The 27,815-nt window shown below is 39.6% G+C and overlaps 1 protein-coding gene across 1 annotated transcript in view; it reads right to left on the bottom strand.

The window, feature by feature from the left end:
- The window catches only part of disp1 (dispatched homolog 1 (Drosophila)), a 67,612-nt gene extending 42,074 nt beyond the window's left edge, over nucleotides 1-25,538 (bottom strand). Inside the window, exons 1-2 of the mRNA XM_068342810.1 lie at nucleotides 25,348-25,538; nucleotides 23,731-23,817 (exon numbers count right to left, since the gene is read on the bottom strand). The gene's annotated coding sequence lies outside the window, so the exon portion shown is untranslated. The remainder of the gene's footprint in view (nucleotides 1-23,730; nucleotides 23,818-25,347) is intronic.
- Between the last annotated feature and the right edge of the window lie 2,277 nt (nucleotides 25,539-27,815).

The following is a 27,815-nucleotide window of genomic DNA, read 5'->3' as shown; positions in this document are numbered from 1 at the left end:
TTTCTTTTTGTTACTACTCTTCAAGGAACGAAAAAAGGACTCGCTGCTCGTTTGTGGGAAATCTAGTGAGAAAGAAAATGAGTAAACTCTCACCAGTTGGAGCCTCAGGGTCAAACTTCTTGACCTCAATCGGAACTTCCAACGCCTCAAAGTGTCCTCATTGTCTTCAACAAAACGCCATTAAAATTCCTAAACAGTAAGTGAGGAAGAAGAGGAAACTCAAATCATGTGTTTGGGTATCTGTTACTGAAAAAATAAGTTTCATGTACGCACTCACACATACATGTAAATGGCATAAGCCAGGTGTCAAACACAGATGTATCTGTTGGCTTTCCTACTACAGTGATCAAAGCCAAACTCACTTGTAACAATAAACAGAACTCAAATCTACATTAATCTGAAGCGCTGCATCCGTGCCTTTCCTTAATTTATCGTTTCCTCTCTGGTTCCCCTGGTTGTGAGATCAGTTCCCCGATGGGAAAAAGCCTGGAAATGAAAAGTGTTGATGATTTCAAAGCAAAAGTTTCTCATGCTTTGGTCTGAATGATGCGTGATACTGGTATACCCATATGTCCATTAACGAATCTATGGAATAATACACTGCAGCAGAAGAGTTTTTGGAAAGTAGATACTTCTACCTAAAATACCTCCCGTGCTGCAAAGTCCAGTTAATGAATTATAATTATATATCTATATATTTAGACTTAGAAAAAAAACTTTAGAGGAATAGATTTCTTACACTGAAAGAGAAAGTGGCTCAAATCTATTTTCCTCTTATACGTATATCGTCCATATTAAGGTTCTGTCTATGCTGGTGAAGCTTCCTTCTCCTCTTTTCCTCCTTTTCATTCAATTCTAAGAATATCAAAACAATGCACCATCAACATGAATATTAGCTAGTTAAAAAAAAAAAAAAACCCCGCCTGAGCCCTGAGGGACAGCAACAGAGTTAAAGAATAAACATTTGCTCGTCCCCAAGATGAAAAATTCCAACATGCTGATTGGCTGCTGTAAAACGGGAAGTGGCTGTTGTACAGTTCCTGGAACATTTGGTGGTCTTCACTGAAATCCAAGCTCATGTGGAAGATGTTGTGTACCCAAACCTGACAATGCAGCACATGTAAGACTTATTGTAAGACAATATCAGACATGGAGGAACAACAAAAAGAACAACATTGTTTTCCCAAGGCGGGAAATCCCGGGAAATTCCAGGTATCTCTTAAATGACATCATCAATTCAAAAAAGTAAATCAGTTCAATTAGGCCACAGTGAGCGATATGGAGGGAAATTGCTGAGGCACCAGGTGACAGCCCCCCAAAAAAAGTGTGGTGTGAAAGCCTTAGATCACTACTTTACACTGACAATTACAGTAACACTCAAACACAGCTGAAACCAAGGCGTCAAATCAGGTGACAGCGATCCTGGGAATATTTTTGAACACCACACCAGCATTGGTATGTTACTAAAAAAAAAAAATACATGTATCAAATATAACCATAACTTGCCAAAAACTCTCCCCAACAACTTGGCTGGATAAAAAAGCTAGGATGAGTCCAATATCAAATAGTATGGGAGTATTTCCACTAATAATTCACTTCTTTAAACTTCTATTCATTTAACAATTTGTGGTTTTCCTGGCTCACAAAAGTCACACCAGCTGTGTCACCAACTTATTTCATTAAGCAACGTGCAGTTAATACGACGGTGCTTGAAATTCTGTGACAGTCTCTTAAGTTAAAGAGGAACAATCTGACCAGTGCAAAGTCTGCAAAGGATAACTACTGATGTTCCATATTGTGCTTTACACACTGATAGGTAATAACTTTCTTATTTTGGTGATATAAGTTGGTGAAATGAACTGTCCCCTGACATTCATAAGGCATTCCATAATGCAATGCCAGGCTAATCATAAATGAAGATGTGGATTTAAATAAAATGTAATCATATTTTGGCTGTGGATATGTCGCAAACACAGCATATGGACTGATGTCATTTCGCTACACCTGTGTCTTGTTATATTGAGGAGTTGTGGTTGACTCATGCCTCACTATGACATTATTAAAATCAACAAATCATAAACTTTAATGATGGCTTCGTCCTGAGCCATTGCAGCTGAAGCTTTTAATGAAGCAAAAAAAAAAACAAACCATAAAAAACCCGACAACAAAAAAACAAGTTATTGTCTGCCAACATGAGGTTATTGGACATGAAAAGGTTGCCAGAGGCATCTTCAGATAGACATACTGTAGTATAGATAAACATCCCCAAACCATTCATTAGCTTAATAAAACCTGCTGGATAGCCTGAGGCACTGGATGATGGAAAAGCAGTCATTTACAACTCAGCACGATCAAAGTTGAGCAGTACGCCAGTTGTGTGTTGGAGGGGGAGGCGGGATGAGCTGGAAGCCAAGCTCAACCCAAATGTACAGTCAACCTAGTAATCAAGGGTTCCTATGCACCAGACAGTCAACACAGCTGACAAGAGGGAGGGAACATCAGCACCCTGAGATCTGATAGAATTTTTTTTTTAAAATCATTGTTAAGCTGATGCCTAGTAGGGTATATTTTGTCTTACCTATTATGTGACAACTGAACGTAAAAGAAAAACATTTTAATTTACCAAGATGTTTGAAGATGTTTGGGGTCATGCATTCAAAGAAATTGAGGGTTGTCCATGAGGAATGGGATAAGATTCTTCAGGAGCTCTGTTCACCAGGAGTACTAAGTAAAATGTGAAATATGTCACAGAAAATCTGGTTCAACCAAAAATCTGACTCTCAGAGGCTTGTCTGAGGCTGGAACACTGCAAAGAGATTTCTGATAGCCTGACGGGGTTTTAATAGACTGGAAATAGGGGCCTGTATCGATGTGATTAATGCAATAAGTCGCTGCCAGCAACCAACACTGAAATGTTGATGAACGTACTGTATGGTCCAACCACCTCACTGAATAAGTCACTGTGACTTACAGACCCTTTCAAAATGCATTGAGTTACATGAATAAATCTTTTTCACTCTGGAGGAAATGTTAACCTTGTCCATTATATCACTGTAATTTGTTGATCACGTTATTCTGGGTTCACTCCAGATACCGCAAATTACTTCCCTAAAGCAACTGTCGCTATGTTAATCACAGCAATTTTGGTCTACTTTATTATGACCATAATTTTCTGTAGGAAGTGATGACACTCCAAAGGAAGTACACATGCAGAGGACAGTTATCCAAGTTTTCCTTCTAATGGTTTGAGAGCCAAAAATCTGACAATCCCATCACCGGAATGTTAAAAATAACTGCTTATTTGCTGATTTCCACTGTCTGACCCGTCTTCAGGGAAGTTAGCCCTGGACTGAGGTCAATGTTTACTTCCTCTCAGGCTCTAAAAGCTTTAAAGGCTGTGAAGTCTATTAGCAGGAGACTAAGCAGCTGCGAGCGAAAGAAGCTGGGCAGCGCGGAGGCCTCCGGACCCGCACAATCAACAACAGACGCTGTCCATGTCACAAAGCGGCCTGCCACAGCTGCTCCTTTGTAGACGGTCTCCAAATTCACCCGTGATTATTCACACACACACACACACACACACAATGATCATATACAGTTATAAATTAATTCCGACACACACGTTATGTCGTCAAGCTTCTACAGATGAAAAGGTGTACAAACTAGAAACAAAGCCACAAACATACACTCGAAACTGAATACAGCTATTTCATGAGTCACACACACACACACACAAACACACACACACACACACACACACACACACACACACACACACACACACACACACACACACACACACACACACACAACACACACACACACACACACACAGACACACGCACATACTGCTGTGTTTTAACGTGATGAGGCAGCAATGGGAAGGAATGAGGAGGAAGGACAGTTTGGCATCCTACTCCAACCTTCTGAAAGTCTATAAGCAGGTCAGAGCAGAGAGGACCACAATGACGGTTTGAGTGAGTGTGGGTGAAAAATGTGTGTTTGTGTGTGTGTTTGCGTGCGTGTCTAGGTATGTGTATGCTGGTGACTACCTGGGAATTCAAGTCTTAAATGCAGCTTAAGTTTAGATTTATACTTCAACATCAAGTCATGTGAAAGGACAAAGGGTTCCAGTTCACCCAACTCAGTTGACGCCGGTTTTCTAGGTGTACACATCACACACCTAAAACACACTTTGTGATCATTTAACAAGCATGTTGTTAGCATAAGATCACAGTCAATTCACACTTCATAAAGACCATCAAAATATCTCAAACACACAGTCATTAAAAGGAATGGCTGCACAATAATTGAAAAAAACTGATGTTGAAGTATTTTGTTTTGAAAAACTAAGATATTGTTGAAATCATATTGCATCTTTCATGTACATATTTGTAATTCATCATAATTCTAATTATTCAGGGGCTACACCTCTTTAAGTACATGTATGCAATTAATGAAACTTGATAAAAATCAATTTTGCAAATGCATTTGTGTGAAGATATTTCTTGCAAGTAAGTCCTGAATAATTTGAACAATGCAGGTTTTCATTGTCTACCGCGCTACCAGCAGTGTGTTTGGCAAAGGAATTGCCCGACTCAACAGTGCCTGCCCCTAAATGTGATGCAGGACATGCACTGTGACCCAGTTGGAACCAGGTGAAGAAAAAATATCCTCACCTTTTACCAGAGGCTTGTCTGGACTTGCCACATAGAAGCATGGAAGGAGAACGTTCAGGGAGAGCAGCTATACTTCCTCTCTCCTGGATGTCTTATTTATTAAAAGTTATTGCATGTAATAAAGGCAGGCTGATTAAAGTATACTGACTTCTGTATTGCTGCATAGCAGTAATCTCCTACCTTTTACTTGCAGGGGTGGTTTGCCCCCTCATCGTGACCTACCACTATTGAGTTAGTCCACAACAGGAAATAGATACCGGTACATCTGAATCTTAGGGCAGGATCTGTATGACATTTTTGACCTTGAAAAATAAATAATTGATAATTTTCCATGAAAACAATTTTGAAATAATCATTTCAAAACTTTCCACTTTCAGAAACAACTCTGGAAAAGCAATGGAGGACAAACTGTTTTACTTTGGAAAATCGGAAGACAAACTGAGAATACGTTCAGAAAGTGCTCCCAGAAACTGTCCCTGGTGCAGAACATTCAATTGTCAGCCAGTGGGCCTTATAATTGCTGCAGCTCCTTGATCATTAATAGATATGGAAAGAATTCAGTTTTATTCTCATTCAACCTGACTCCAGCCACTCAAACTGCCTCAGAGAGTTTATGTTAGTACAAGTGGTTGGCTGTGAATGCAAACAAAAATCTTGGAAAAGTTTAGACTAGTAGCTAATCAGTTTATTTTGTTAGCGGTATCAAATGTCAAAACAAGAAATCTTTCTCAACATTTAACAAAGAAGTTTAGATTTTGAACACTGACAGTATAAGTGTCTTCCCACTGATTTCCACCACATTTTAAATCTTAGCCTAATAAATCAGAAAAAAAATTGAGTGTCACGGCTCTGGCGCTTGCAACTGAATCTGTTTGTCCTTGTGGCTACAATGCACATGATTAAGAGATCAGGAAAACCCATCCTTAAACACAGAAATATGGACTAAACTTACAAGTGCCTTTACTCTACCCTTCAACTGTCATCACTGAACCTACTGCTGAAAGGTCAGCATACTTCCGGATCCCCTCAGTCGGAAATCATGTTTCAAGAAGTCCCGTAATAATGTAGGCTACACCCTTGACAGAGCAACACTTCAACAGAATAGAGAGACATATTTTGTAATCCAATGAGAAGCTATAGGTAATTGTTTGGGGATTATAAACCCCTGTTTGTGATGCAAGATATGTTCAGGTAGGCTAAAAACAGGGTTATAATATATCCTTAATCATGTCTAATGGTGCTACAGAACAGAAGGCCATTCAACTTCAACATATGGTCCACATCACCAATTACCAAGGTGTGTGTCGATTGGGGCGAGACGGAAGTGGCCGGACCAGAAGAAGTTGAAATATGGACATATGATGAGAGAAGGAACTTTTAAGGGTAACAACCATTCCCAGTCTCCTGTGCAGACAACTAAATTATTCAAACTAGACAAAGATACAACACACTACTGAGCGCTTCCTATCCAAATGCTCAAATCCTCAGCATACAAGAGAAATGCAGTGCAAACTGGTAATAAAATTACCATTTAATCAAGAACATGTTCCCTGCACTTTTCCCCCTGACTCTGATATGAAATGGTTTTCCATGCATATTAAGCATTTACAATGTGTCCCATGTGGTCTGTATTACAAGGAAATAACGCTGGTTTTACTTCACTGACGCAGATACACTAATGTAAAAGAAAATAATACACTCAAGAGCAAACTTTACAAAAAAAAAAAAAGTTTCATAGCCCTCCAGTCAACCGCAAGGAAAACATCCCAGTCATCCAAGACAGTTATGGGAGTTTCATTTTAAAATAAATAACGGTTTCTTACAGGAAAGAAAACATCAGCATGTTGGCTAGAGTAGATTTGATGGAAGTGGTGCTTGTAATGATGGGCAGCAAAAAAGGAACTCTTCACATTCTAAGTACAGTATATACTGTATAGGTATGAATAGTAAGATGCTAGGTGAGACAAGAAATATCAAAAGATCATCTTTTCTAACTTCTTGCTTGGGAGAATTCATATTTAAGTTTGATGGAGAGGAAAGAATAACGCCTCCATACTGATTCAGTCTCCAACTGACCCCAATTAATTCTCACAAAACCATATCAGGGATATTTCCCATCTACCCCAAGCCCCTGATAGGCCTGGGTCAAGCATGCATGCACCAATTAAACCAATGGCTCGGGTCACAGTCTGTTCTCATTTCCAAAAAAGTCAATCAGATTCTTGGGTTTCAGAAGCAGAATTCTCTTTTTTGATAAAGCACATCTGAGGCAGAGACATAAAACTTTAATAACAGCACGACTACACTGAACAGGCTTCTTGATAGGAAGGGGGGGGGGGACTCATGTCATTGATCTCACAATAATAGGCTTATGGAGGGAAAAGAAAGTACTAAACTCCAAATTCCTACCTTTTCAGAATTTGAAAATGCTCCCTTTGAGCCCGTGAAGACACAATCTGTTGATTTAGCGGCCGAATCCTTTCCCTTAAGCTGCTATTTGCTTTAGCTGCGATGACACAAGGGGAGGAATTTGAGCAATGCCTGTGCAACATAGACTCATTTCCTCCAAGCGAGAGCCATCTCCAGACACAAGACGACTCTGGAGTCCGGCCTTTTCCTGCGCCTCTGGCGCAAATGTTAGACACGGGCATTCCTGTGTCAAGGGCTTTCACACCTATACACACTATTTCAAGACCATCCATACATTGTACGTGGCAAACATGTAATGGAATGAAACCTTCAGAAATGAGAACACTGCTGACGCTATATTTTCATATGACCACATCAGACCCAACATCAATAAAAGCCTCAATCATCACTTGTTTTGTCTGAATGACGAGCGGCGACTAATCATTGGCTATCAAGAGGAAAATCATCTGAAGAGAGAGGACACCACTATCTTTGAACATGCCTTAATCTCTTCTCCTTTACTATTTTCAAAGATTATTTTATGGCCATAGAATTCCACAGAGCTTACCGTCTCACTCTGCATACATGGAAGTCGCTCCCAATTGTAAGGGATCAAAGTAGCTTCATAACTGTGCCGCTCTCAAGTAGAAAATGAAAAGCGTCTAAAGCCAAAACATGCCTTCTCTCCTATGGGATCAACTAGAACTCAAGCAGCCTTGAGAAAACTTTGCTTGTTCAATAAGGGATCAATGCCAAGAGTTATTGTGCTGTTTTGCCATTTCTGCTTTGACTCTCTTTTCTCTTTGGCCCATCCCAATGTTTTCCACTGGCAGGTCAATAGTATGTCATGAATTTATAAGCCAGTAAAACATGTGTACTTCTAAAAGGACTTTCTCTTACACACTGAAAAGTCTAGGGGAGAAAAAGAATATAAAATAAGATGCGTAAACAGATTAGCAATCTTTATACTTTATGGATACCAGCCAGGAAGCATCTCCCATTCCCCTTGACCTGCATTTTCTTCTGCTGTATGATTTAATGCCAGATATTTAAATTGCTTTTGAGAGTCACACAGGAGCTCATAAAGGATCAGTCAGTTTCTGAAAGGTTAAAAAAAAAAAAAAAGAAGTCACAGTATTAGATGGCATAGGAATATCAACATGGGAGATCTGCAGTGATGAAAGCAGCAGCGTAATGGAGAGAGAGTCGCAAAAGGGAACAGCAAGACCAAAAGGAGTCATGGTAATATAGACTTAACAAATTAAGTAACAACAGGAGAAGGTTAATAAGGTTAAAAGGGATAAATGAACTTTTGAATCACGTCAGCCAACGATTTTAATCCCATTACAAACTGTAAAAAAGAAAGAAAAAAAACCTCCTGACTGAACCTGTCTACACAGAGTTCTGGAGTGTGTTGTCAGAAGTGTTCCTGGTAAAAAACACAGATGAATACCCACATGCACAGGCAAGGGCACATCCACCCACATCCACACCTGTCATCTCATTGTTCTATGGCTAGATCACTCACCCTAGAGCTGCTAAAACATCTTGCCCAGATAAGAAAAGAGGGTTTATGCAGCATTTCAGCGATTACAAAGATCACTCCTTGGAAATTAGGCAGTAGGTTTGCCCCGAAGGTCATAGAAAATGGAGAAATGACCAAAGTCACAAGAAAAAGTCTCACTGGATATCAATTAATAAATGATTGACAGTGAAACTAATTGCAAAGCTGACATTAAATCTCAGATTTCAGAGAATAATTTCTCAAAGGCCATATAGAATCTACAGAAAGGTGGCGTCCTGACACCTGAGGACAGTCAGTCAAGGGGACTTGTCCTTGATTTATTTCTGTGATTTGTTTCCAGTTAAGTGACAAATGACTGTCGGTGCACCCATGCAGCTGTTCCTGTGTGTCTTCGTAACACCACTGTTTGTGTTCCCAGGAGAGGCGGACAAAGCGTTTCCAGGTCGCTCACTAACCTGCCTTCTAATTAACAAAGGTCATTCTGCTGGAACAAAGTGTTGACCTCTCATTCCAAGGGTCACTCAGGGAAGGGGAGGATGGGAAATAGGACATAGACCAGCAAGAAAAAAACACAATGGTGAAGGTTAGCAAGAGATAAGCCTAAACAGACTTTGATTTGACCTAATCATCCATCTTGGTACTAATCCCTCCTGGATTGGCACAATTGTGTCACGAATGATTGTGCCTTCTTTGAGGCTCCCTTTAAGGACAAACGCAGAAAGCAGCCAAAGTTAGACTCTCAAAATAAGACCCAACATGTATATTTGTCACTTGTTCATTTCCAAATAAGGTCTTTTACATTTGGAATGGGGTGAAGCGATCCTCTAAGTGTGCTGTCAGATCACATTAACATAGGTAGTTCAAGTCCACTCAAAACAAACAAAACAAGTTATTTGGCAGAAATTCAAAGAGGGCGGGAAGAGAGAATGATGTTTGGAAACAGATACATTTCCTAAGACAAGGCAGCGTTTAATAATGACTTCCTGTATTTCACCTGGAGACAGCAGCACCATGAACAATGGCACGAACACAAGTCCAAGGAGTTCTGTAATCCCTCTGATGCAATCCAATCTGTGTCTCAGTCTTGTACCATAGACGTGTATGTTGGAGGTTACAACATCTGGATCTCGTCATGCATGACTCTGGAGTTTCTGACATTCTCTCTACATGTATGTAGCTCCCTCCCCATTATGTTCCCTTCCTCCAACCCCCCAACCCCCCCCCCCCCCCCCCCATCACCATGTTCTTCATTTTTTACCCCTCTCCATTAGGGCCATGTGAAAACTCCCAATTACCAGAAACATGAGAAGTACTAATGGTTGGACATGAACTTGAATATGCAAAACACAAAAGCTCTTAACAAGGGCCATGCTGAAATGTGACTGAATGCGTCAGCAGGTCATAAAAGGCACCCTCAAGATCAATGTAATTATGAGAGCTTTCCGTGAAGGACTTTCCAGACTGGGGGAGTGCCCAGTGACAGGAGGGTGCAGCCAGCATTATGTTCCACCAACAGAAACCCCTTTTAACCTAACAAGAGGAGAACAAACAAGGTCTTCCAGCTGCCTTCCATCAGCAACTATAGTAGACCAGAGGAAGGAGGGACAGGACGAAAGAAACAAAGTTCTGTCACACCTGCAGGAGGGTGCCGCAAACATTCCTTGGTCCTCTGGCCTCTTGGTGATGCACTCCATAAATCCTTCTGATTAGCTACAGTAGTGGCTTAAGTGGCACTTAAATCAAACCCCGAAGGGGAAGTTGTTGTGACCTTCTAGCTTTGGAAATGTGACTTAAGCACAAGTGAATATTATAAAAACAAAGACAGCTCTGTTTCACTAACAAGAGAGGATGGAAGGAGGAAAGAGTGTGAAGGAGGCGTATGAGGAGACGGGGGTATGACAGCAGGTCTGCAATAATGAGCTCTTATTCTCTCAGGCCACTACGCTTCTGGAAAGATTACACACTCAAAGAGGAGGGGTTGTAAAGTTTGCCACTGAACAATAACAGTTTTAGAAAAAATAATTTCAGTGTATTATTATGATTATTATCATTATCATCATCATCATTATTATTGTTATTATTATTACATCCCGCTTCAAAGCGTCGATGTATTGTGATTGTAAGTGTTGGTGTGGTGTTGGTGTTCATTCATCCGTCCGTCCGTCCATTCATCTATCCGTTTGTCAGTCTGTTAGTCCACCAAATACTGAATCTTTGCAACTGTTGCAGATAGAAAGATGAAACAAAAAGCACATTACTCAGGCGGCAAAGGGGATGAAAAATGGGAAGATGACCTTGACCTTGAGAAAACTAGGTCAGGGTCAAATTTAAACTTTTGTACACTCAGGAACCGAATAAGATAGAAAGAAAGGGGAGAAGGCCAGTGTGAGTAAGACCATAGATCAATGATCGTGCTTTGATCTGTGAAAGTAGTGTTGCGGGATACTGCAATCTGTGACTGCCTTGGTTCTAGTTATTATTATTATTATTATTATTATTATTATTATTAAAAGAATAATTATTGTAATTATTTAGAATGACACATGCAGGAGTAGAAACAAACAATTGCAGTGGATACATAGAATTACTTCCTATGTGGAAGTATGATTTTTAAAGTCTGAATTTTAAAGTAGATTTTAAAAAGATCTCCTTCTTTAACTTTAAAAAAATGTTTCAAAAAAGATCTCTTCAGTCTTTGAAATAAATAAATAAATCAGTGAATGGGAGAGAAAGAGCCATTTTTTTAATACTTATTAATATCCAATGATCTTGGCAATATGCATTTATGGAGTTTTCAGGCAGGTGTTATAACACTTAACAGAATAACTATGATTAATGATCATATAGCATGTCTATAATGATGCATCAGTCAGAAAGTGTCAATCTTTATTGTAAAGCTGAATTTAAGTTGAGGTGAGGCTCAGATAATGAACAGAACTCATGTATGTCATTGCAGGGGTGAGAATAATTATTTCAATAATGTCCTTCAAGGATGGACATTAAATTTAAACTACAGACCTGAGTTGTATATTTCCAGCTTTAAGTTTTTCAAATGAAAAGAAATGATATTTAAACGGTGCAGTGAGAACCTTAAAACAGATAACAGCAATGCAATTGAATTCTATGGGGAAGGAACACACATAAATTTAAACCACTTGTTTTCCGGATCATCATGCTATTAATTGTCTGAAAGTATGGAAAGAATCCCTCCATGCTGTGCCAAAGTAATCACAGCATTAACTTGAAATGCTGCTATTCAATAAATAAATGAGTATGAGGATGACCCCAGACAAAAAAAAACTTCCACTAATCACAATTCAGTCTACTAAATGAAGAACAGGACTGATGCAGTAAAGACTCTCCAGAGGTCCATAAACCTGCTGTGCTTATATAAATGAAGGGATGGCACAGCTCCGGACCGACCTGCCAGAGGATTGCCGACAAGTGACATAGACCAGACCCAACTGCACTCTGACTCATAGGAGACCAAACAGTATTTCTACATACAATCTGTCAGTAGGATTAAACTCCATCAGTAACATTATACTGCTACTTTGTGGCTCTTGTGCAGAATAATTAGCCTTTGATTACATGTAACCCTCCTGAATTTTGAAGTATGAGATTTCCCTATGTGTTCCGCATTAATAAACAAATATCTTCTAATATAATGAGAATACTTTCATATCACCCCAACCATATTGTAGGTGTTAGGCCAAGTTACCCATGGAATGATTCCAGCCATCACAGTTTGGCAATTTTGGACACACTGGTCTACAGCGTCTATGAAATCCTTCAAATAAGGATCTTATTCCATGTTTTGACCCCGCCCATCATGTCAGTGTCATGGCGACAGCGAACCAACTTTCTACACAGACTCTGCATGTCAAAGCATTAGCAGTAATGGAGCAAATAAACACGGCTTTCACATGTGTGAGTATTCTTGGTCTCTTTTTCCATCAACACAGATGCATGTGATTGTGTTACAAGATGAGTGTGGGTTGTAGTGGATGTGTGGTTGATCAAAAGAGTGCCTGCGGTTATGCTCAGACCAGACGGATTATGATGGAAGTAGAAGGAAAGGTTGGCAAAGAAGATGTCCAAATGCATTAAATGTACAGTGCAGACTACAGTTTGCCCGTGAATAAACACCACAGCTCCTCGATACGAGCGTGTTTCCATGTCTTGCTTCCAAGATACAAGGCAAAAGTGATGGCTGATTACAAACAGCAGCAGAGTCTGCTCCACCAGGCTGAAAAATGGAGACAAATATAATAATTCAGTGTTTAATTGAGGTTTTATACCTAACAAGCAAATAGTCAATCAAAAAGACTTGAAGTGTTATAAGCTCTACAGGTTATGCCATGAGACGTAAAAGCGACTAAAGCTTGCATCGATCCAGTGCAGACCGCAGCAAGGATAGAAATATATAGTTTTCATTTATTACAATACTGGGTGATATTACAGATAAATCGAAACAATTTAAATTAAATCTGTAGTTCAGAAATATTAAATGTGAGATCATTTCAGAATCATGTGTTACATGTAGTTTATCTAATTAGAGTTTTACACTGGTTTATTAATTAAAAAATACACTGTGTTGAACACAAATGTTTGTTTAATGTGGGAAACAATTAAAGACAAAATTCAAGCCTATATTTTCAATAAATGCTAATTATACTTAATTAAGTTGAATAATTACACTTTGTAGAGTTTAGTATTTAGAAGCATGAATATTACACAAGAATAGCATCCAGCCAAGGTCTACCAGTTCCTTTTAATTCAATAAATTTCCAAATTAAAATTTCAGAAAGATATGTATGTAATTAAAATCACAACCTCTGGGTTCTTTCGAATTGGAAAAAAGAAAAATAATAATTCATATATAAATCATGGATCTGTGAAATTTGACTGATTCCATTTTTGCCCCACTCTTTCAACAAGTTTAAAGAAACTCTATCAGTTAGGTTCACTCACAGAATTTACTGGATCCTTCCCCATCACATGCCCAACCCTCCCACCCAGTTTCATGAAATTCAATGAAACATTTTTAGTGTGATCCTGCTAACTGGGAAACCAATGCCAACAAAAGCATTACCTCATTGGCAGGGGTAATACTACATTTTATACATCCTGTAAGTTATGATCTGTTTGGTTTTTCTTTTAGAAAAAAAAAAAAGCCAAATTGTAAGCTGTTCAGAAACGCACACTGGTCTAAACAGACAAAGTGTGTAACAACGGACAATGTGTAACACATAGAACTGACAGAACATAGAGTATGTGTTTGCATACAAAAACTACAAGGACAGGAACACAAGGACAACTACACAATTATGCATTCTTCGACACACACATGCTACAGAGTGTTGAGTTGGCCTTGACAGTGGAGGACATCTTGTGAGAGGACTCGTGTTTGCTGGAAGCCAAGGATGATCAAGAGTGGAGGCCTACAGGCTGACGTACGACTTGCCAAGAAGTTGTGTGCATCCTTCTGTACATGTATGGACTCTGATGCCCTCAGAGACGGAGCCGTCTGGCTGCCAGCCACATGTCCTAATAGACTAGAGTCTCTTGATACTACTGGAACAACTAACTGCTCTTAAGCTAAGAACACACAAAGGCCTTTTCATGAAAGCAAGACTGGTTAAATCAACCTGAAACTGACATCACTACCACCGGCTTCCATATTTTATTCATCTTGTGTGTGTCTTTTAAAAATATACATGTCATATTTATATTAACTTCACACTAATGAAGCTATGAGCAGCTGACACAGGAAACTTGAACTGCAGATAAATGCTAGAATAGACCAAGACCATCTTGTTTGATACAATTAGTGGTTCAAGTGATCAACTGATTTATTGGAAATTAACTATTATCTGTTGTTTTGACAATCTCTTAAGTCTTCATTACTATAGTGTCTTCTTTTCTTCTACATAAATTTAATGAGATGATCTCTGATTTTGGACTGTGGGTCACACAAACAACAAGATCATCAATTGAGGAAGTAATTTGTAAAGGTAATCAATAAAGTTGCTGCTGAACACCCATTTCAATAAAGGATAGAGAGAGGTGGGAGTTGCACTTTAACAAAGAACTAAACAGCAATGTCACCCTGCCTCTGCAAAACAACATCACGCAGTAAAGTGCATGTCAAGCATGTAGTGGGGGGTTAGTGGCATTGTGAATATACCCAAACACAGGAATCAGGCAGCAAGCGCTCCAGATCCCTCACTACCCACAGCCCCTCGACTGAGAACAGCCAATCAGCCAATCAGAGTGCTGCTCTGTCTATACAGCTGCCATGTCCATAAGGACTGCGGAACAAAATGAGCATTAATAAAATGCTGTTTAAATACTGGTTCCATTCCATCTACTCGAAAGACACTGCCAAGAAAATGCAAGCCAAATTTGGCTGTAGCTCTGCAACCTTGGCATTTAGTATACGTAAAGCACTTCTTTTTGCACGCAGGTGCACACAATTAACTTTATCAAAATGAAATCCAGTGCAATGAACACAATTTTCATCAGTTTTCATTCTCATGGCACATGTAAACTTGTAGGATGACAATGAACAAGGAGTACCAGACTAAAAACTAAAAAGAAAGTAACACTATAAAACATAAAGAAAATGAGCAAAGAACAGACAAATAAAGCAAAGATGCTAAATAACAAGTGAAATCCTGACTGCAAAATATCTTATCAACTAAAAGGTATGGAGAGGCATAGAGGATATAGTGGGAAAAAGGAGAGAAATTAAATAAGGATAGAAGAGATGAAGAGACAAATGGCGGGAGGAAATGCTTGGCAGCAGCTCTATAGGCAGACAGCCTTTTAGTCCAATTTATGGATGGGTTCAGGCTACACAAAGGTCTCCATCAAGTGAATAAAAAGAAATGGATTGGGCTGACCCTCTGCCACAGTCTGCCTCCATCTATCACTCTGTACGTACAAATCAAGTTCTGCATCGTGACCCCGACAACAGTCCCAGGGTCAGTGGCTTGGGCCAGGGCCAAGACTGCTCTGTTTCTCCCTTCCTTCTCCCCTCACTGGGAGCCCCTTCTCACCCTCATATGCTCGCTCTGGTTTGTGTCAGTCTAATGAAGAGTCCTTTAACTGTTCTACGGCAAGAAAGCAGATGGATCCCGGAGACGATTTACAGCGCACAGAGGGAGAACATTATGGAAGGAAGAGGCCAAGTTGAAGAAGGGAACACAAAATACTCTCAGAAGCCAAAAGTATGCCTTACAATTGCATATTTTTCCAATTTCCCTCTTAGTGAATTAAGACTTCAGACTCCGGATGTCTTTCAGAAGCGTATAGCAGAGGAAGTAGCGGAAGACGGGGTGAGAGAGACTTCTACATACGAGCCAAAAGTTTGGACACATAGCCAAACTTTGGTAACGTCCAGTTCAGATAGTTTAAATCTTTACTACAGAGTAGAGTAGAGTAGAGTAGGACTTTATTCATCCCTTCAGGAGGTTCCATCAGGGAAATTAATTTCTCCGTCACATTACACACAGGGCGGCACGGTGGCGCAGTGGTTAGCGCTGCTGCCTCACAACACGGCGGACCCGGGTTCGAGTCCCGCCCTGTGCGGAGTTCGCATGCTCTCCCCGTGTCTGCGTGGGTTCTCTCCGGGCTCTCCGGCTTCCTCCCACCTCCAAAAGCATGCGCCTCAGGTAGATTGGCCGGTCCCAAATTGACCATAGGAGTGAGTGTGTGAGTGAATGATTTGTTTGTTTCTATGTGGCTCCGCGGTGCACTGGCGTCGTGCCCGGAGTGTCCCCCGCCTCACGCCCTGAGACTGCCAGGATAGGCACTGGCTACCCCGCGACCTGCGTTAGCGGATTAAGCGGGTTGGACGATGACATGACTGACATTACACACAGCGCAGCAAGTACACAGAAAGAAAAGACACACAGAAAATAATGCCAACACCAAATAGAAAGAGTAATAAATAATAACCTACCAGACAGAGAGAATAAAAATAATAAATAACCCACTAAATAAAAGGAATATACAAATACAGAGATGTAATTGGGCTTAGGAATAAAGGGCATGAATAAATAAATAAACCTGGATAGGCATGGACTGAATATTATATTATATTAGTGTGTATATTTTTTACATCGTTTACATTGTTTGGTCTTGAGAGGATGGCGGTTCACCCCATCCGAAGCTTCCTGAGTTCTCCTCTATACTTACAATTGCTACACTTCATAAAACATTGAGCTAACTGAAGCTAAAAACACAGCTGGCTTTGAATGGAGACAGGGGGAAGCATTGCCAGCTCAGGCTTTTTCTATTCTTTTAAGCTTATTACGTCAAGAAGTTGTTTGATAAAGCGACATAAATATATATGTTTTACAACTAAATATATTTAAATACTTTTAATTACGAGGCCATTTTTAATTGGGGAGCTGTGGCAATTGCCTGGGTTGCCAGTAGTAAATAAGTGCAGGAGAAGTAAACCTACAGCTTGTTGAATTCACCAACGTTTTGGCAGCGACGAAAGACGCCAAAAGAGGAAAACGTTTAGTAGGGATTTCAACAAGCCAGCTTTCCATCTGTGATTATTTTGGTCCAGTTTTCCATCCATAGTGCTGCTCTGTTATGTCTCAGGACACTTTCTCAGGTATAATGGGTCTCTATATGTTCTGAGAGTTGAACTACAGCGATGAGAACAAAGGGCTGTCTCATTTCACATAGATAGTGTGTGACGAAGAAGCAAAGGCAACGGTTTCATATAGGCAGTCTGGAAGTGCTATTGTTTTCACAGAAATAAACAAAAAATTCAGTTCCGCCTGTCTTGGAGCATGGAGGCGGATGGGTTGGGGGGGGCTCTTTATCACACATTTATTTCCTCAGTCTTTGCCAACATGGGTGGTAACATGGGATGATCTTCAGATTAGTCACACATACTTTTCTTTTCATTCACCTCTGATGGTTTGATATCTTGGTTACTTGCCATGGGATGAGCTAGATCTGCCCACGGGAAGATTGGTAATCAGTGGTTTGTCTGTAATGATTAAGCTGTGTGGGGAAGTTTGGTGTGTGTGTGTGTGTGTGGGGGGGGGGTATTAACGGAAATTCAACTGGTCTGTCCATCAGATTAAGAGGAGATCAGGAGTGCATAATGTGAGAGTCTGTACAGTATGAGGCAGTGGATAGTTATCAAAGTACAAAAGCAGAGCCAAGAAGATTTTGGTGAAAAATAAACTCAAAAGAAATCAAAAGATAATGATTTACGTGGCATAAAGTAACGTGTAAAATAAAATCCAAATACAGCTAGTTTTTATCCTTTATTTCCATCTTCAAACAATTATTTAGCAAAACTGTCAAATAATTGCTGGATTCAGCTTCTGAATTTTACTATGACTTCATTTTTGACAAATTTATTGATGGAATGATTAAAAGAGTCATCAGATCAAAAGATGCATCAATGATGAATATAATATTTCTACTTAAGAAACTGCCCAATTTTTTGTCCTGGTTCTGTATTTGGGGCCAAAATCTGTATGTATTCATTAACTAACAAAATCAAATGAGACAACATAACAGGATCTGCTTTTTCAACTATTTATTCAATTTAAAACTTATTTCAAAGTTTAACTTCAACCTCTTTGGAGGGAAGAACCTTATCCCCTGAGATTGGGTGGCTAACTATATATTCCATATGTCCATTATTGCTTAACTCTGGCTTGCATGGATTCCTATGGGGAAGAGCCATTTCAACACTAATGGGCTGACAGAGAGCATGATTCCAGAAAACTCTTATTTTCTCTGCAGAAACAGGGTGTGGTAGAAGTTAAAGTGAGAGAAAGACATATGAAAGGACAAAAGACAGAAAAACTGAACTTGATTCAACAATCTGAAACACAGCTCCAGATCTCTGTTCCAAAGTTGTGATGTGTGTCTAATCAACAACAATTGAATCATTTTTATGATGTTGTTGTTAATGATAAACCTCGGACAATACAAGGTGAAGGTGACACTACGGTCTGCCAATTCACTCCATTCAAGCGTCCACCCCTTTTAATCAGGCTGGACTGTCAATGCCAAGCATGACAATGGTGTTACATCAGACTTAGTCGGCTGGGAGAAGAAATTATGAACAGAATGATGCAAATAAAGCAGACTGAGACCGGGCCTGTTGGAGTAATGACTAGTTTCAACTCTGACTTATAAAGGCACTAAATCATGTGATTTACATGGTTGCACATTTGATTTTGATTTTGAATTTTGACCTGTCAAATTTGGAGATAAGTTTTTATTTGTAAATAAACACATAAAAAAGAAAAAGCAAATGACCCTGCTATTGAATGAAGTTAAGGTGTATAGATGTCGACAGACCATAATTATGCATCATTGTCAAAAAAAAAGGCAGTATGTTCTGAACGCCAAATCACTCTCCAAAGCATCAGGGGATTTCACAGAGTATTAAGATATATTAGATAAAATTCAAGATTGTGTGGAGCTTAAAGGGAGCTGTGACCTATAGTTATCAATGTCTATGTTTTTAATTTCCAGTAAGTGAAGTTAATTAATCCCTAAAATGTACTCAGGTGCAGTTTGTGTTCTAAACTTGTTTCACAAAGTCAGGCTGGGAGCAGCAGCTCAAGCAGCAATATTCAGTAAGCCCGATACTGATACATCAGCCCTTTATGTTGCCTGAACAAGCCATCCATCTATTAAATCCTTAGAGTCCATGTGTGTGCAGATTCCAGTGAGACAGCAGAAGGTTAGACCAGAGGTAACTGAACCCCCAGCTGAGCCAAATACAATTCGACAAGGCTCAGAAACCAGTGAGGAACATGTGTCCCGAGGAGGGAGCGCCCTGTTGCTCCCTCAGCCAGGCAACATTCTCCAGTTTGTGCAACAAATCCTAATGATGCTGTTCTCTGTGGGGGAACTGAGGCCTGTCTGTGGGGATTTGTCTGAATAGCTAGACTTCCAAAGAAAGATGGCACAAAGCAACAATCTTGCTTATATCCTGACACACACACACACACACACACACACACACACATACAAACCAAAAACAATGCAACAGAGGAGTCATATTTTTTATATTGCACAAACAACCCAGGCTGATGCATGAGTGATGGCCCATGACCAAATATCTTTTTGGTTGTGCTAATGGAGGAAAAGCACAAAACAAATTTTAAAAAGAAAGTTGAAGTTTGGAGTCACAGCTTGAGATCTCTATGTAGTCTATTTAATTTCACCGCTGCGATGACAAACAGGAAAATAATGGATGTTTCAAAAGCAGAATCACATTGAGTTGTGGAATAATATCCATTTCTTACAAAATCAGGGAACAATGATGTCAAAACCCAACAATCAGAGGATTCCACTTGCGGTTGCTATTCTTACAAACTCAACACAGACTCCTCAAACTCCCTGAGAAGAGACAGCAGAGCAGGAAACGGTTAATGTTCAAAGTTGTCTGCATGTTTCTAATCTATTGTTGGTGTCAGCCCACCTGACCCACAGTAACTCCTTCTCTCTTTCCTTTTCCTAAGACTAATCGAAGGTAATAGTTTGTAGCAAAGCTCTGTTTAAAAAAAATTGCAATAATTTACAGTGATGCAGTCTGACAACTCTGTGGAGCGCTTTTGTCACAAAACGGGTGGAATAAAATAGTGACACTAATACACAACACCTGTTCCTTTTTGGCATTCGTCAGTATATCAGGTATACAAACAGTGACAGCTGTGAGTGGCAGCGATATGGCGAGGCTGCAGGCAAGTGATGCAGAAGACGGAGACGGGATTTGTCGCTCCAAGCGCCCCCCTCTCCAGGTCCAGATAGCTGGAAGATCATTGTATTGCCTGGAGACTATAATAAATCACATGTGCTTTTTAAGGAGCACCAGGCCCAAATGATTTCACGTCCAGGAAACAAAAGGAAGAGTCGACTGGCCGGGCTGCTTTCAATTATGAGGTCCGTAAAGGCCAAGAGATAAGCGCTGATGAGATGGATGGTTTGTCAGATACATTGATAAGATCCATGCGTCTGTCTGCTGAGACTAACGTAATGATCCACATGCCAGAGGCGCACCCAGGACTAAAGCCTAGGAGCCATCAGAGAAGCAGCGCAATCAAGAAGCTATGAGAAGGATCTGCTTTGAACATTAAAAGTGTTTGCCGGCAAATCTCTTCATTCCTTGGTGGCTTTGAAACGTGCTCTCTTATAAATATATATAAGCAAACACACACACAAACCACAGACACACAACCACAGCTACACTAATTCCTTTTCTGCAGCTCTGTTGCCTCTTATCTGTGTGAAATGAACACGGGAAGCAAAACTACACACATTTTCGTTACGATCGCTCTGGTAGATATTGAGACATCTCACACAGTGAGTGAGAACCCATCTGTAAGCGGCAGTGGAGGCACAAGAAGAGGATGACTACGACCTAAAGCAGCACGTCAATCTATTACAGCCAGAAATGTAAAACTGCTGGTTGAAAATAAAATATGTATAACTCAGTCATCCATTAATGTTATGACTGAAAGCAGATTAACTGGAAGGCATTCTGATAATTGTAATATTTACTAAGAACCATCCTATCACGGAGGTGAGGCTCTCATCAGGGCTTTTCAGTGCTTTCTGGTGACCTTCAGTTCATTTACAACCCCCCAGCTGCTACTGTAGAGGTTCAGTTCATTATAATCGCTGATTCAGCTGCAACAAGAGTCTGTTTTAAGAGTAATACCTACTCAGCAGCACAAAAGAGCTGATACTGGCTGGTGAACATGCTGGAATATTTAACAGCTAATGATGATGCTGGTTGAGAGTTAAAGAAAGAAAGAGGTAAAGGATGGTAGCAAAATGGGAGATTTGTGTAGGAGAAATCTTTGGAGTTAAACAGCAAACAAAGGATTATCTCACAGACCTATTCAGACTGTTCCCAAATGGAAAGAACAGGACTTTGAAATTTGAGTGCCACCTTGAATTTCATCCTGAATGAAAGACAAAATATCTATCCCAGACTAATCTGAATCCATGTCCCTGACAGGCTCGATAGCCAATGGCTTTGTCTCCACAGAATTAGAAAAAAAAGTCTAAGAAAGTTTCCAGGAGACCCCTGTCAGCACCAAAAAGACGCAAATTATCCATATTGTGAAACAGTTTGAAGTCAGAGACAGACGGAGATTAGGCCTGCTGGTGCCACGGGGGTTTGAGAGATCCACCAGTTTCTCCATCCTTCAGCACAACATCAAACGGAGAGCAGCAGTTTGAATTATAGACAGCAAGTGTGCAGCAGTCAGGCCTCTGGTGGAAACCAACTCCTGGCCCGATTACCCTCTACGCTACCCCGAGGAGGAAGAAAAAAACACAGGGCAGGGCTCACGGAAAGGCTAGATGAATGACGGCACCAACAACTGCACATCATCAACGTGACACAAGGTCACGCAGGTCAGCCTCGCATTTGATGGCTCAATCTCTAAACTACAGTGGGTATAATTTGTCAATCATACAGATTAGTATTATTTTACATTATCCTGTACCAGTCAAGATATTTTAGTTAAAATGTACAGTATATAAGGTCCACGATGTTCGTACCTGATGTGGTGAGAGAGAAAACACAAACAAAAAACATCCACCACTTATCGGCTCTTCTTCTCAATCCAACTAAAAATCTTTTCAAATTGTATACGCATTACCTCACTTCCCTTCACGGCCATTACTGAGAGAAGATTTCCATCAACTAAATGCCAACAAGCACAATCAGGAAAGATTACAGCATATTATCAGCAGATGGACAAAAGGCAGTTCACACCAGTCTATTTCAGCGTAGATGACACATGGGATTCATTCTGAGGGGATGCAGATGGACACGGGTGTCATCAGCAACAGATAATAGTGGTAAACAGAGGAGAGGAATCAAAACACGTTATATCAGATGCTGATACAGAAAAGAGCATTTTCACAACTCAAAACTATATATATAAGCCTTTTCCTCAGAGGATACACTCTACTGTTGACGGCAGACAAACTATAGCGATAAGAATAATGCTCAAAAATGCTACTGGTGTAAAAAAGATTCCACAGATATTTGAGTTTCAATGCATTTTTGGTTTTGAATGGTGACACAAAGATAACACCAAAGACTAATTTAGAAACAGGAATGCTGGCTTATGAAAAGACAACAGTATGGAAAACCCAGCCTAGATGGAGATGAGCCAAAAAATGAGATAGCGAGCAGCTGTTGAAGTCAGCTGTCTGGGCCAGTTGTTCGTGAGGGCTGGGAGGCCAGGATGGAGGGATTCACAGACATTAAGGAAAGCGGGGATGGTGGGGGTGGAGATATAACAAGCTGGCAGGGATGACGAGGGAGGAAAGCTGAAGGAGCGGACAGGATTGTGTTAAAAGTAAATGAATGTGTTCACTATGGTTGACTTGAAGGAGTGGGAAACATTTATGTAATCAGTAGGCCAGACTTGGCTCAGTCCTTGATTGCATTCTCTTTAAAATGCAGAAACAGAGCAGATAAATGCTCTGAAAGTAGCTTTCACTCCTTATGTGGAGCGAAAAAAACATCAAATCACAATGAATGATAGTTAGCGATAAAACCGAACACAGCTGAGATTATCATTACAAAAATGCTTTATTTGAGCATCACTGGTGTACAGTATATATAGATGTATACAGTGTATGTAAAACACTGGATTAAGAGAAAAACATGTTAACTATATTACTATTAGTGTTATGTTGCGCAATGTACATTTATACTTCATAAGACTACAGTATCAATGACGAGAACAAGCCTTTATACATTAACCATAAAATAAGACTAACAGAGGTCCTTTGCACCAAAGAATAGAAATAAGACACTGCCCTCTAGTGAGTTTATTTATGGATGCAGCTCCAAGTGGATTGCAGTTTGTTCTGCACAGATTCGGGAAAAACAGAGCAAATTAAATGATGCCAAATAAAATATGCACACGAGGATCCACTTTTAAATAAATTGACAAATGTCTGAAGTGTTTTTCTAATGTAAACTAGTCTGAGGCGTACACTCGAGTTTGAAAACTGGGTGTATAGAACATTTCAGATTTAGGTATTTATAGAAGTGTGAGAGGTTAAAATACCCCAGACACTTACTTTAATCTTCTAGGTGAACTCCCTGGTTGAATGTCCTTGTTTCTGACACGGGTGTGCTGCTGGTCTCGCCTGGCAGCCTCTAAAAACCTGACAAGAGTAAGAAAGAAATCACTGAAAACATCTGAGTAATACTTTCAAACATCTCTCACACAATGTAGATCAACAGAGTGGGAAACATTAAACATCTTCAATTCCTTGTCAGAGTCCAGCACTGGAAACAAGGCAACAAGGTATTTCCTGAAAATTTAAAAAATCTGGCTAGTTTGAGAATCTCTATGTGTTGATAGAGCCAAGCAAGTGTGGTGTCAACTAAGGAAAAGAAAAAATACAATATATAGTTTGAGAGATTTTATCATTTGTTTCAAATAGAGTATACGCATTAGTGACAGTTACAAAGTCGTAAAACGTACAAAATATTTGTTATGAAGTGTTTAAATTTTTAGTCTGATACTGTATCAGCACCAGGAGGACTGCTTGCCCCAAGATCTTTCAGTTTTCCATAATTAGCTCACTCTTTCTCAAGATGGACTGAACAAAGCCTTCCCTAGGGAAGAAACAACATTTTGTTATCAGGATACATTTAGTGGGAAAAGCACGAAAGGCAGCTGCCAGTGGGCTCTGGCCTTGGAGACTAGTTCTGGGCAGTTTGGGTGAGATAAAAATATAAAACATTTACACAGTAGTTCTATTGTGGAGACAGTAGTTGAATTGTTTCCATTACAGCCTCCAGCTCTCGATATATACAGTATTATTTTTTTTGCACACACACACACACACACACACACACACACACGCACACACACACACACACATATTGGACTAGAAGTCAATGTGGTGTGACGTCATCAGCACAAAACTGATGTTCAAACGCCTGACAAGACGAATCGCCCAGTCAGATGGAGCTGATGGACAGTGAACAAGGACCTGCCTGCATCCATCACTCCTTGAGTTGCTCAACTCATTTATTCGAAGCAGGTGTTCGAATAAATGAGTTGAGCAACTTCTGGTCCAGAACAGCGAACCTGGACCAGGCCCTGTTTCCAGTCAGACGGACTCTAACAGAGCACAGCACAAATAGTTTCCACACTTCCGAGCAAACTAATTAGAATGTGACCTCCATGAGATGCAGTATTAGTCTATAAGCAAAAATAAAAATGTGTATATGACACTTAAAATATTGTTTTTTTGCACTTTCCAGTCGTTTAACACTTACTAAGCGTTCATGTGAGTGTTATAACTACTAGTTGTGGTTAGCTTTGCATCTTTAGCCTGTTTTGGTGTCCATTATGACGTGATCAATGTAGCTCTGGCCTGAACGTTGTGTCAAATCACAACAGACCCCACCAGCACGGCTAGCCTTTCCTGTTTCTACAAAAGCTCCGCTGTTTAAAATGATTTTGTCCACTATAACAGTGTGATCCGAAATCTTAATAATTAGCTCCATTTTTTAGCACCAAAACAACCCGACGCTGATGTTTGATGCCAAAAGCTAGCTAGAGTCGTGTTAGCTGAGTGGAGCTGCTAGCCAGTGGCGGCTAACGCTCCCCTCGCTGACCGGAACAGCTGGCTAAACATCAGCGGTGTGTCTGTGGGTTCTTCCCCGGGCTACATACTCACATGGGCCGCGCAGGACGGACACACACTCGCGGAGGACTATTTGGCAAAAGAGAAAGTAGTCTTGGTCCTCTAGGGTTGTTTTTTATTTTATTTTTGTCAGATGCTGATGTATCCACTATCCAAGCATCTAACCATGTTGAGTGGGCAGCTGCGCACTAAGTTCTTTTTTGCACTCGAAAGCCATTTGCGAGGCTTCCAGAAAAATGTTTTTAGGGAACTTCGAAGTGTCCTTGCTTCTAACCTGCCAGCAGCCAGCGTGGTGGTCGTCCCCTCGGGATTTTAAAAACAGCCTGAAACTGAACTAAAATACTATCACATGATATCCTACATGATGTCACATTTGTTTTCAGCTTATGCTTAGATATATACCAAAATGCTCTATAAACTAATATGAGATGACAAAATGTATTTAATGAGTGATGGTTTACTTTACTCCTGAATGCATCTCATTGAGCCATCATGAATAAATAAATAAATATCCTGAAAATGTCAAACTAAATGCTAAATGTATCCTAATGATTTACTGTAATGATTACACCAGGGTTTGGGGGGCAGTACATTAATTTTGAGTTTTTATGTCAAAATTATATATATATATATATATATATATATATATATATATATATATATATATATATATATATATATATATATATATATATATATATATATATATATATATATATATATATATATAATTATCCTTAACTGAAATTTTGGTTTCTTTTGTGAGCTGTGATTATTGTAGAAAAAACACAACTTTATCGTGTTGAAAAGACTTTCAAAAATACAAAAAAGTGTTGTTTTTTTTCTACTTAATTTTGGTCACTGTAGTTGTCACTTGGGGGCAGTATGACCACCACACACCACACATATCACATTTACTGTAGCATTCTAAGTAAGAGATGCGCCATAAATCTCATATTAGTCATTAATATTATTGTTATTATTCTTTAATGTTCATTTTTCAAAAATTCTCATGATGAGTTTACATTTATGCCCAGAGTAAGACAGATTAAGCACCTTGACAGTCATTACAGGAGAACAGAGTGCTTATTATTCAATCAAGCCTGCTCTGGTGTTCTCAGCATCAACTCTGTAAAACATGCAACCAACAGATTTCCGCACATAGAATTTTACAATATACTCCATACATTAATTTGTCTTTTTTTAAAGACCATTCCCGTCAAATGTACTCAACCCATTGCTTGAAAAGTAATTTCACTTGCTGAGTTCAATTCAATAAATGAGCGGAGATTTGAAGGATAACATATAAAACAAAATGCTTTTCTTCAGTGTTAAAAGTATGATGAGAGGGTAACTATACAGTACTGCAACTTTATACCAAAGTAAACCAGGTTGAGGCTAAAATGAAGCAGAAATGACATACTTAATAATATTACTGTATTACATTCATTTCTATTTTATGGTAAAAATTGATCCGATTGATGACACGCTAACTTAGCTGTCTAATCCATGTTGCTTCCAGAACTAGGACCGTTCAGTCTCATACATATCTAAAACACTAGGCTTCTAAAATACATAAGTACATACGTCTGTATGTTTTCAAGGTTTGAAACTGTCTTTGCTTTTTTTTTTTTTTTTTAGAATAAACGTCAATTGATCTGCTTTTGTAGATGATGCTACGTGTCATTGCTCACCTAATAGATTATTAACATGCAGGGCTGGAGTGAGCCGGTGAGGGTCTGGTGCCCGTGGTAATTATCCGCCTCACACAGTTGGTAATCCTTCTTTTTTAATTTCCATGACTTTCATTTCACTTTCTTATATTAATTGAAATATACGATTGTATTGAGCAATAATTCTGACTGTTTTAGGAAGGGTTTCTACAACCCAGAAAGTCTGTGGAGTTATGGGAGAATACCTTACTGGTGGTATTACCATTACTCTACTCATATAATTATAGATAGCCATCAGTATATTAGAAAATAGGTATTATTCAGTCCACGTTACCATTTTTGTTTTCAAGTCAACCGCACATTACTTCCTCTGTCTTCTCTGGTGGCACTGAGAAGAGTAGCTTTCCAATCTCCTCAGACCTTCAGGCCTTTGTGTTTCCATGTCATGTAGTCATCTCATGATATTATTTTAAAATATAAAGAATATATAAAGAATTGAATTGAAAGCAACTTCATTAATCCCCTGTAGGATAAATTATTTGTCCACTCTAGCACACATTAGTTGTTGTTAATCACACGCATATACTGTACTGTATATGTTGGTACAGAACGACGGACCTCAGCAGCAGCACTGAGGGGGACAGCCACAGTGGTCACATTAAAAACTGCATCACCTCATATGACAACTGGAGATCCACGAGCCACCCGCTCTCCTCCGCGTTCGTGTCAGGGACTTGTAGTCTTTAATGTAAAGAACGTCGTGGCTTTACAGAGGGAGCGGAACTACATTTCCCTCTGAGCTACTAGGAGGTGTTAGTTGTCAATATG

This window comes from Antennarius striatus, chromosome 19, assembly GCF_040054535.1.
Source record: "Antennarius striatus isolate MH-2024 chromosome 19, ASM4005453v1, whole genome shotgun sequence".
Classification (NCBI taxonomy): domain Eukaryota; kingdom Metazoa; phylum Chordata; class Actinopteri; order Lophiiformes; family Antennariidae; genus Antennarius; species Antennarius striatus.
Note: the sequence above shows the minus strand (reverse complement) of the source record. Positions and strands in the feature narration are given on the sequence as shown.